A 10218-nucleotide genomic window follows, 5' to 3' on the forward strand; every position below is an offset into this window, starting at 1 on the left:
AAGGTGAGGAAGGTAGGAAAATGATGTCCAACTTCTCCCTCCAAGTTACCTTTCCCACCTCCCTTTATACACAGCCTACTGACAAGGAAGCAAATAAGCTTTACAGGTGTAACAGACAATCAGCGGGACCTTTTCACCCTAAAGAAGATACTTATACACACCAAGACTCATGTGATCCCTGCTGCTTATTGTAATAAATGCTGAACGTGAATTCAGTAAGTTAAAAATAGACCATATTGTAGGTTTTGCATTTCTTGAGATTTTTTCAGTTATTGTACCTTTCTGTTTTTGTTTTTTTGTTGTTGTTGTTGCTGCTGTTGTTGTTGTTATGGGGTTTTTTTGTTTGTTTGTTTCAATTTTTTGAGATGGAGTCTGGCCCTGTCGCCCAGGTTGGAGTATAATGGCATGATCTCAGCTCACTGCAACCTCCCGCTCCTGGGTTCAAGCAATTCTCCTGCCTCAGCCTCCAGAGTAGCTGGGATTACAGGCGCGTGCCACAACTCCCAGCTAACTTTTGTGTTTTTAGTAGAGACAGGGTTTCACCATGTTGGCCAGGCTGGTCTCGATCGCCTGACCTCGGGATCTGCCTGCGTCGGCCTCCCAAAGTGCTAGGATTACAGGCGTGAGCCACCATGCCCTGCTGTACCTTTCTGTTTTATATTTTATCTGCATTTGTGTTCCACAAATATATCTGAACATTGGGTTGATGCTTTCTGAAGATGAAGTATGAGATAGAAAAGAAAGATTCTAGGCTTAGGCTTCTGGACAGTTTTGATAAGGTTGGATAAGGAAATAAAATCTTTTGAGTCAATTCACTGCCCCAGTGCAGAGAATCCAAAAGGAAGTTCACCTTTACAATGAAAGCTACTTAACAATGAGTTTTATATCCCAGTTGATCTATTCTATTGTGCACAGTCAATACCAAACAACTAAAAATGCAGCAATAACTAGCAAAATTGAAAAGACATTTAACTACAAATTACAGCCATTTAACAAATAAAGATGCTGATTATTTTAAACAATAATTTGAAACTCAAACAAAATAAATATTTTGTTTTAAAAAAAAGTCACACTCAAGGAAAAGGCTCTGAAAGCAAATTATTTTGGAGTTATCCAAAGCATGAAGTATAGCCTAGGAAAGGAAAAGTTGCATAGTTGATGAGAATTTAATAATGATAGCAGGTAAAGTCATAATTAGGAAAATGCTAGAATGAGATTCCATACAAGAAACTGAAAAAGTCACGCTCTCAACCAGCATAGTATGTTGACATATTGATGGCATGCCACATGATGCTGAAGGCATTTTGTACAATACATTGAAAAATTATGGTTTCTTTGTCCATTTTGATGAATAAACAAATTTCTCCAATAAACATCATGCTGTAGCATTTGTAAGATTTATAAATAATGTTGAAATTTAAGTGCTTTTTTTTTCTACTGCAGAATGTTGCCCAAAACAAGTAAAGGAGAAGATACTTTTTCTCTTCATCTTTGTATCTGAAAACAGAAAGTCTATTTTGCAAGAACGGCACTGGCATCTGCATTGATGGTACCCCAAGAAAATTCACCTTCACACTGACATCACAAGACACTGACTTCTTTCCAGAGAACTACTGGTGTTGAAAACTCTTAAATACAAAATGAAAAAAATATATATATGAGTAATGCTACAAGGATGATTACTATTAAACACAGATCAGTTCACTGAAGATGGCTTGAAGATGGTATGAGAATCTTTAAGGAGGCCACCTAACAAACCTTCTACATCCAGTGGGCTGGCAGAGGAGGAGTTCTCAACAGGGTGTTTGAGCTGAAAGGGAGCACTTTCAAGAAATTAGTAGGTCAGATTTTGCTAGAGGCTTTCAAGATAAAGAGTGGCTGCAGAAACTAGGCTATTTAGTGGCCATTTTCCATCACCTTATCCAGATGAACAAGTCTTTGTATGGCCCAGAAATTTTTTTTTATTTCAAATGACAGGATTATTGAATTTAAAGAAATTGAATCTTTAGGAAAAAGCAAGTCACAGAAGGAAATTGTGAAATGTTTCAACTGCTGTTTGGGCTTGAAATTGAAGGAGGCTATGAACGTATTGAAAACCATCCAGAGAACTAAAGAGCGACACTGAGTGTACTTTTCCCTTCAATCCAAGTGTCTGACTTGGTGAGGGATGCTTTCTCTAGATTTTTTCCTTACGTGAGAACTTGATTTTCAGAGCAGAGGAAGAACTCTGAGCTGAAGTCTGATTATTCACTACAAATGACAATACGAGTTCTGCCCCATATGAGTTCTGGGTTTCTACGAAGACAGAGTATCCTGCCGTTTACAGTGAAGCAGTGAACATTTTGCTGTGGTTTTCAACTTTTTTGATTTATGAGCAACGTTTTCTTATTTAAGAAACACCAAAAACAAGGACAGAAATTGCCTGATCATCGTCGAAAATGAAGTAGTTGAATGCTTACTTCTTATATTTGACCTAGAATTGAGTATTTTTGTAGCAAAAACCGAGCACAAGTTTCAAATTACATGTGTAAATTTCATTCTTTCCTTTTGGTTCGAATAATACTTTTAAGCATATTTAGGCCTATAAAAGAGATTGGGAAACCAACACACATCTGCATAATAATTTTGTAACTTCTAGGTCTATATTTGAGCCTAATCATGTCACTCACAAAGAAAATGATTTGTTAAAGCTTTAAACCAAAGACTTTGACTTTTATATATGTCCTAAGCTGCATTTTTATTTACACCGCTTTGACTTACTATTTTAAGAGGTTTACTATTCAGCATTCACAATAAATCTTTGTGTTGTAAATAATATTAATTAAATTCAACTGACAAATTTAATTAAATCTATCAAGTTTACCTTTAAAAAAGTAAATCTCAGTTGCAGTACATTGAGCTCCATAAAGACAATGCCAGGGCAAGTGAAAACCAGATGGGCACTGGGTGATTGTGGATAATTCTGTGGCTCGCTGACAAAAAATAACTAAACTTGGGCAAAGGACAGCCTGAGAAGCCAAGAGGCAAAATATCTTCACAGTATTCTTTGTGAAAATTTGCTGGGAGGAGCAGAAGAAGAAGCACCCAAATGTTCAGTCAATTTCTCAGAGTTTTCTAAGAAGTGCCCAGAGGGGTGGAAGACCATGTCTGCCAAGAAGAAAGAAAAATCTGAAGACACAGCAAAGGTAGACAATGTTCATTACAAAAGAGAAATGAAACCCATGTCCCTCCTAAAGAAGAAAGAAAAAAGAAATTCAAAGATGCCAATGCACCCAAGAGACCTCCTTCGGCCTCATTCTTTTCTGAGTATCGCCCAAAAATTGAAAGAGAACATCCCAGCCTATCCATTTTTGCAAAGAAACTGGGAGAGACACGGAATGACACTGCTGCAGATGACAGGCAGCCTTATAAAAAGAAAGATGCAAAGCTGAAGGAAAAATACCAAAAGAATATTGCTGCACACTGAGCTAAAGGAAAGACTGATGTAGCCAAAAAAAAAAAAGGTGGGGTTGGGGGGAAGTAAGAACAAGAAGGAAGACGAGGAAGATGAAGATGAGGAGGAGGAAAAAGATGAAGAAGATGAAGATGAAGAAGAGGAAGAAGAAGGAGGAGGAAGAGGAGAAGGAGGAGGAGGAGATAAGGACAATGTTAATAATTTGGGTCTAGTGCAGTGTTTTTCTTGTCTTACAAGCATTTAACTCCCCTGTACACAACTGACTCTTTTTAAAGAAACAAATTGAAATGTAAGGCTGTATAAAATTTGTTTTTAAATTGTACAGTGTCTTTTTTTGTATCGTTAACACACTACCCAATGTGTCTTTAGATAGCCCTGTCCAGGTAGTATTTTCAATAGCCACTAACCTTACCTGGCACAGTATGGGGGTTGTAAATTGGCATGGAAATTTAAATAGGTTCTTATTGGTGCACTGCACAAATTAGTTATACGTGGAGATGGTAGTTCTTTCATCTTCAGTTGTCTCTGATGCAGTTTATACAAAATAATTGTTGTTTTGATAACTGAATACAACTCTATAATTGTAAAAAACAAAAACAAAAACAAAAAAACAGAGTTGCAGCCATGTTGTTGACATTTTGAATGCTTCTAAATAAATACAATTTAAAAATTATTTTGGCTTGAGCCAGTTATTTATTAACAGAAATGTATTATGTTAATGCATGAGTTTTAAGAATTAATGAAAATAAAGGAATTACATTTTTAAAAGACAAGCTAAGCTTATTGCCTTTCTTTTTTCAAGAAAGGTTAGCTAAAAAGTCATCTTTAGTTGTACATAGGGAAAAAGCATTCTTGCCATTCACCGTGTACCACATACCATCCCGTGTTAGCATTTTTTATAGTAGAATTTATGGATTTGGGGGATTTTTTGGTAGTTTTTTGTTGTTGTTGTTTGTTTGTTTGTTTGTTTGTTTGTTTGTTTTGATGGATTCTTGCTCTGTCACCCAGACTGGAGTGTGGTGGCACAGTCATAGCTCACTGCAGCCCCCAAATTCCTGGGCTTAAGTGATCTTCTGCCTTAGCCTCCTGAGTAGTCGGGACTGCAAGCAAGTTCTACCATATCTGGCTAATTTTTTTTTCTTTTGTAGAGACAAGGTCTCACTATGTTGACCAGGCTGGTTTTCAACTCCTGGCCTCAAATGATCCTCCTTTCTCAGCCTCCTAAAGTGTTGGGATTACACACTAATTACATAGTAGACATTTGTAATAAGAATTTTAAGTCTACTTGGATAAGGTTTAAACAATCCAGAAGAAATTTTAGTTAAAAAAAAAAAAAGATAAACAAAAGTTTGCCCTACTCATACTATTGACTTACATTCAAGTTGATATCCTTAGTGGGAGGAGAACCATACAAAATGAGTGGGCTGATAATATTAGCCAAAACAAACATATCCATAGAAAACTATCATTCTATCTCCAAAAGAGTATTAATAGTATTTTTAGCTTATTATGTCTGCAACTTACTGATCATGCTGATATACTGGAAGTTATAGCAATAATTTTTTGTCAAGGACTTTTTTTTTTTTTTTTTTTTTTTTTTTTGAGGCAGAGTCTTGTTCTGTTGCCCACGCTGGAGTGCAGTGGCACCATCTCTGCTCACTGCAAGTTCCACCTCCTGAGTTCACACCATTCTCCTGCCTTAGCCTCCTGAGTAGCTAGGACTACAAGCGCCCGCCACCACGCCCGGCTAATTTTTTGTATTTTTAGTGAAGACGGGGTTTCACCATGTTAGCCAGGATGGTCTCGATCTCCTGACCTCGTGATCCGCCCACCTCAGCCTCCCAAAGTGCTGGGATTACAGGCGTGAGCCAATGCGCCCGGCTTTGTCAAGGATTTTTTAAGACCCAAAAACTACTGAGAAATCTTGGTCTAAGGAGAAGAAAAGAGAGCCGAAGACTGAAACTTGAAGAAGTCTAGCGTTTCAGATCAGATGGAGGAGCACTGGTAAATGAAGAAGGAGAAGGAGCAACTGAAGAGGCAGTAGAAAATCCAAAAGGATCTAGTGTTATGGAAACCAAGTCAGTAGAGGATCTACTGGAGTGGCATGGTCAGCTTTGTTGTGCTTTGAAAAGAGGGTAAGTGATAAGAAACTTAAAGTTTGTTGAATTTAGCTACAGGGAGATGATTGATAACTTTGGTTTAGCCCTTTCAGAGGAAGATTAATGAATGAGAGCTAAGCAAATGGAGCTGTTGAGTAAAGACAAGTGTTGCCTTGCTGTGCTGCTTCTTATGCACAGGAAAAGACAGAGAGGATTAGGGTGGTAACAGGAGGGGAAAAGAGGGGATAAAGAGATGTTTGTAAATTAAAAGACTTCTATATGTTTAAACGTTGATGAGGAAAATCCAGTAGAAAGAGAGGAGAAGATATAGAAGAGAAGGAGGGTAATAAAAACAGGATAAGAAAGAAATGGGCTTCTGATGTTGGTGAGAGGATTGGCCCAATGGCAAGGAGCGTCACCTCCACAATGGGAGGAGGAAACAGTGGGTACAGAGGCAGGTAGGCTTGTAGTGAGGAAGGTACTTTAAGTTTAGCCTGCTCGGAATCCCATCATTTTAGTTGTTAATTCTGTGCTCTTTCCATTACATTACAATTCCTTGAATGTAAACTAAAACAAAAGGGTTTAAAATAACAGCATTTTGCATATTCATCTCTTCTTGCTTTCCTTTTTTATGTCCTTCCACTACCTTGCCTGTGCTCCCCTTTCCCCCATGGGACCAAGAACAAGGAGGTCTCTTAAGTTTATTGAGTAGAGTCAATAATTCAAAACCCTTTGTGGTCTTGTATAACGTGAATATTTTTGCCAGGAATCATACCATAATTGGGCTTTGAATAAGAACAGAGTCCATATGCCACTACTCTTTCCAGGCATTAAATCAAACAGAATGGGGGAAAAAACTCTGAATTCAAGCACATAACATGTCACCCTTCCTACAGCATGTCAGTGTATATTGTGAATGCTATGAAATTTAGGAGGTTTCTGGTAAGGAAAATTATGTGTGCTCTTGAAAGAGAGTAGGTAGAAATACGGGAAGTTAAACATTAATTAATTCTTCCAAGCAGGAACAAAACTGGGCTACTGTTCAACTTCTCACTTCAGTTTTGATTCCAAATTAGCTTTAAAAATCACAACAAAGTGGAAAAATAAGTAATTCTTGATGATATGGCACAAGGATGAAGAAATCATTTATTACTTTGGATGCTTCATACAGAAAACAAACTCTTCTAAATGAAACCTTGCATCAGGGAAATAATTTCATTATACCGAAATATTTTCATTGTATATTTCATTATACAGAAATATTTCTGACCTATAGAATTTTAGATTTCCACGGGCACAAAATTTTTAATTAAGTATAAAAATTTTTAGAGGCATTCTTTTTTTATACACCTAAAACCTTATATTATATTGAAAGCTCTTTAAAGGGGAACTTGTTTTTGAATAAGTTGAACTATATCAAATTTCTGACTTTTGAGCTAAAAAGGATAGAATATCCACGGTGGCATGGGGTTCAATTTAATACTAGAACCATGTGACACATGATAGGCACTTGATAAATTATTTTAAAATCAACAAATAAACCTGAGAACTCAGGCATGTATTCTAGTCTATCTGGAAAATGCATTCTAGAAAAGAACATCAATAGCAAGCCAACTTCAGACATTCGACAAAACAGCACATGGTTGCAAATTAACTACTATACAAACACAAAAACTTGTAATTATCAAATGAGTTCTTGACAGTTTCTGATAGCGTCAACAAAACTCAACTGCGGAGAGTCTAACATTTACTCAGTTGGTATTCTAGAAATGCCAGCCTTGTAGAGGTCAATGAAACATTAGCCAAAGGGGGAAACAAATCCACGCTGAAGGATGTAGGTCCAATTACTGAAAGTAACTTTTTTTCCCAATTTCATTTTCATTTATTAGGAAAACACGAGAAAAAGTTCATAAACTCTGAAAATAAACAACATACAACTTTTTGCAATTGTGTCGAATTTAAACCTGAATGTTATCATAAACCTGGAAATTTTTAGGTTGAGCACACTTGATACAAGTTGCAATTTTCAAGTAATTTTGGAATTCAGACATTAAGACTAGTGGCCAATCTAAATTTCAGAGCATTACAATGCCTACAAACACACACAGCCCACTCCTTATCATAACCTCCTATTTTATTTTTTATGGCAATTATCATTTAAAACAAATATTTATTTAATAAATAGGTGAATGTATTCATTTTGTAATTATATATTGAGCCCCTATCCTGTAAAAACAATTATATTTTGTTTCTTAGTCATAAATTTTTTTTAACAGATGATAGCTCTAATTCAGGATGCAGGAAATCTTCTCTTTCTTTTTATCTCACTAATGAAAACATAAACTGTTCTATGTGATAAAAGTCAGTTACATTAGTCATGTATTTTAATAAAGCCATGATAAATTACTAACTTTTAATAAAAAATTTTAAAAAGCCATGTGTGCCCATTTTTGCAAGCAATTCAATAATAAACATAGCTGTTGCGCTGAGACGCCTCAGTAACTGCTCTAACTAGCCATTTTTGAATCTGTGCTCCCGTAAAATATTTCTGGCACTGTGTGCTAAACATTGTATGTGGCACATCTCACTGAATTCTCACAAAAATCCTTTGTGATAGGAGTTAATGTTGTCACCATTCCTTTACATAAGGAAACTGAATCTCAGAAAGATTAAGTAACTCTCCCAGGGTGACATGACTAGCAGGAAATAAAACTGTAATTCACATCCACACCTCACCCAAATCCCTTGCCTTTAATTTCTGTGCTATATGGTCTCTCACTTGGGAATAAGAACTTCTTCCTTTTTCAAACACTTAATATTGTCTCACCATCACAAGAAGTCACCAGCATCAGGAGAGGTGGCAGGCCGTCTTAGGGAGGCCACAGAAACTATGGTCCTCTTCCCATGCCCTACAAGAGATACACGTTTAAATAATTTAAATATTGAAGGCTCACTCTACTTCTTAAAATATGCAGCTTTAAACCGTGTTTAAGAACTTCACAAGTATACCCAAGCTCACAGCCCCCGTTTACTATTTATTCTTTCTGCTTCAGAGCCATGATCGACAGCAATTCCCTTTCACTGGAATGATTACACCCTTCCCTCCACTCAAAGCATAACTTTATGCTTTTTCTCTTGGACTCTCTTCAAGACTCTCCTTCTCAATAAAGTGATTCCTGAATGACCTTAACTGACCCCAGGGCAAAAAAAAAAAAAAAAGTTTGCTTATTTCCACCAAAGGCACCCCATGCTCCGGAAGAGCTGGGTGTATCTTTGTTTCTCTCCCCTGCATAAGTCAGTATCAGTCCTGTCTACCTTATTACACTGGTGCCCCAAAAGGAAAGATTCTACAGTGAGTGTGTTCTCAGTAGTTATGACTTAAATCCAGACTAAACTGCTACAGATGATTGTGTCATTCTGCTGAAAAGCAAAGTTCTGTTCACAAGGTCACCAAATCCTTTCCCACTTTAGGTGTTTGCTATTACTGGCTGCCCCGCAGTCCTGTGCCACCTCCCAGACCAGGAAGCACATGCTGTTTCCTATCCCTCCTGCTACTTTGCAGGAAATGCTTGGCTTTGAGTAATCAGGGATGCATTGGCTGGAAATGCTAGTGGTGGAGACAGAGGGGAGGCTGACACCAAATCCAGACAGTGTAAGGACTTTTCCCTAGCCAGGTGTTTGACTTTCTACACTTCCTCCTGCTGTTCTGCCTCTAAGTCCTCTCTACACATAAATAGTCATCTAGTCCAGTTAGATGTGAAGTCTAAATACTAATATCACTAGTAAAATACCCTGAATCATCATATTAAAATGATTTTTTGGTCCCAAATGCTGTTTACAATTTCATTCTAAATTGTTACTATCGACCAAAGTCAGGAGGCATTTTGTAACTATCAAACAGCAAGAATGTTTCCATGATTCCGTTAGGAAAAACAACATACAATTCCAACTCACTTTAATTCTATATCCACCAACAGTAAACAAACTATTCACAGGAAGAAAACAAATTGATTTTGAGTCACAGAGGAAAGAGTAAGATAAAATTGCTAATATTTATTGTGTGTTTATTACTAGGTCAGTTCAGATTCTCCAAGAAGCAGGCACCAAGACAGAATGAGATGTGAAAGAAATACACTCAGAGAAATGCTCTTGAAGGATAAAGACGCCAAGGAGCAAGAGGAACTCTAAAAGCCTCCAGATCATGTTGCTGTTTTCAATAGTTCTTTATTTAGAACTCAATGAAATTGCCTAAGTTTTAACAATTATAATATTTTATTTCTCATTAATCAGAAAATAGTTTGCCGTAAAAATTGGTCATTTCTGATATTAGCACATAAATTTGTTTCTATTGTAATTTCAAAACTAATGTCAAGACTGAGCAAATCATAGGATGGAAGCAACTGTGAGTGCCTGGGACCCTCAAGATCATCAAATTCAGCTTTCCCCACAGAGATGGTCTTTCAACTTTTGCCTGAACATTATCCTTGTGAGGGAAATCATTGCATCGCAAAGTAATCCAGTTTATTACTGGAACGCTGCCATTATTTGAAGGTTTGTCTTTTTATTTCTTTTTATGTAGCCTTTAGGGAAAATCTTCCTGCAGCCTTCCACCTAGAGCTATGAGAGGGGATACTGGAAGAAAGTTATTGGGAGCCCCCTTCTCTG

The 10218-nt window shown here is 37.0% G+C and overlaps 1 pseudogene; it reads left to right on the top strand.

Annotated features, from left to right (window-relative positions):
* Nucleotides 1-2989: 2989 nt before the first annotated feature.
* On the top strand, nucleotides 2990-3666 carry LOC104675047 (annotated as a pseudogene).
* The last annotated feature ends 6552 nt before the right edge of the window (nucleotides 3667-10218 follow it).

The sequence above is a fragment of the Rhinopithecus roxellana genome, chromosome 4 (genome assembly GCF_007565055.1).
Source record: "Rhinopithecus roxellana isolate Shanxi Qingling chromosome 4, ASM756505v1, whole genome shotgun sequence".
Lineage (NCBI taxonomy): Eukaryota > Metazoa > Chordata > Mammalia > Primates > Cercopithecidae > Rhinopithecus > Rhinopithecus roxellana.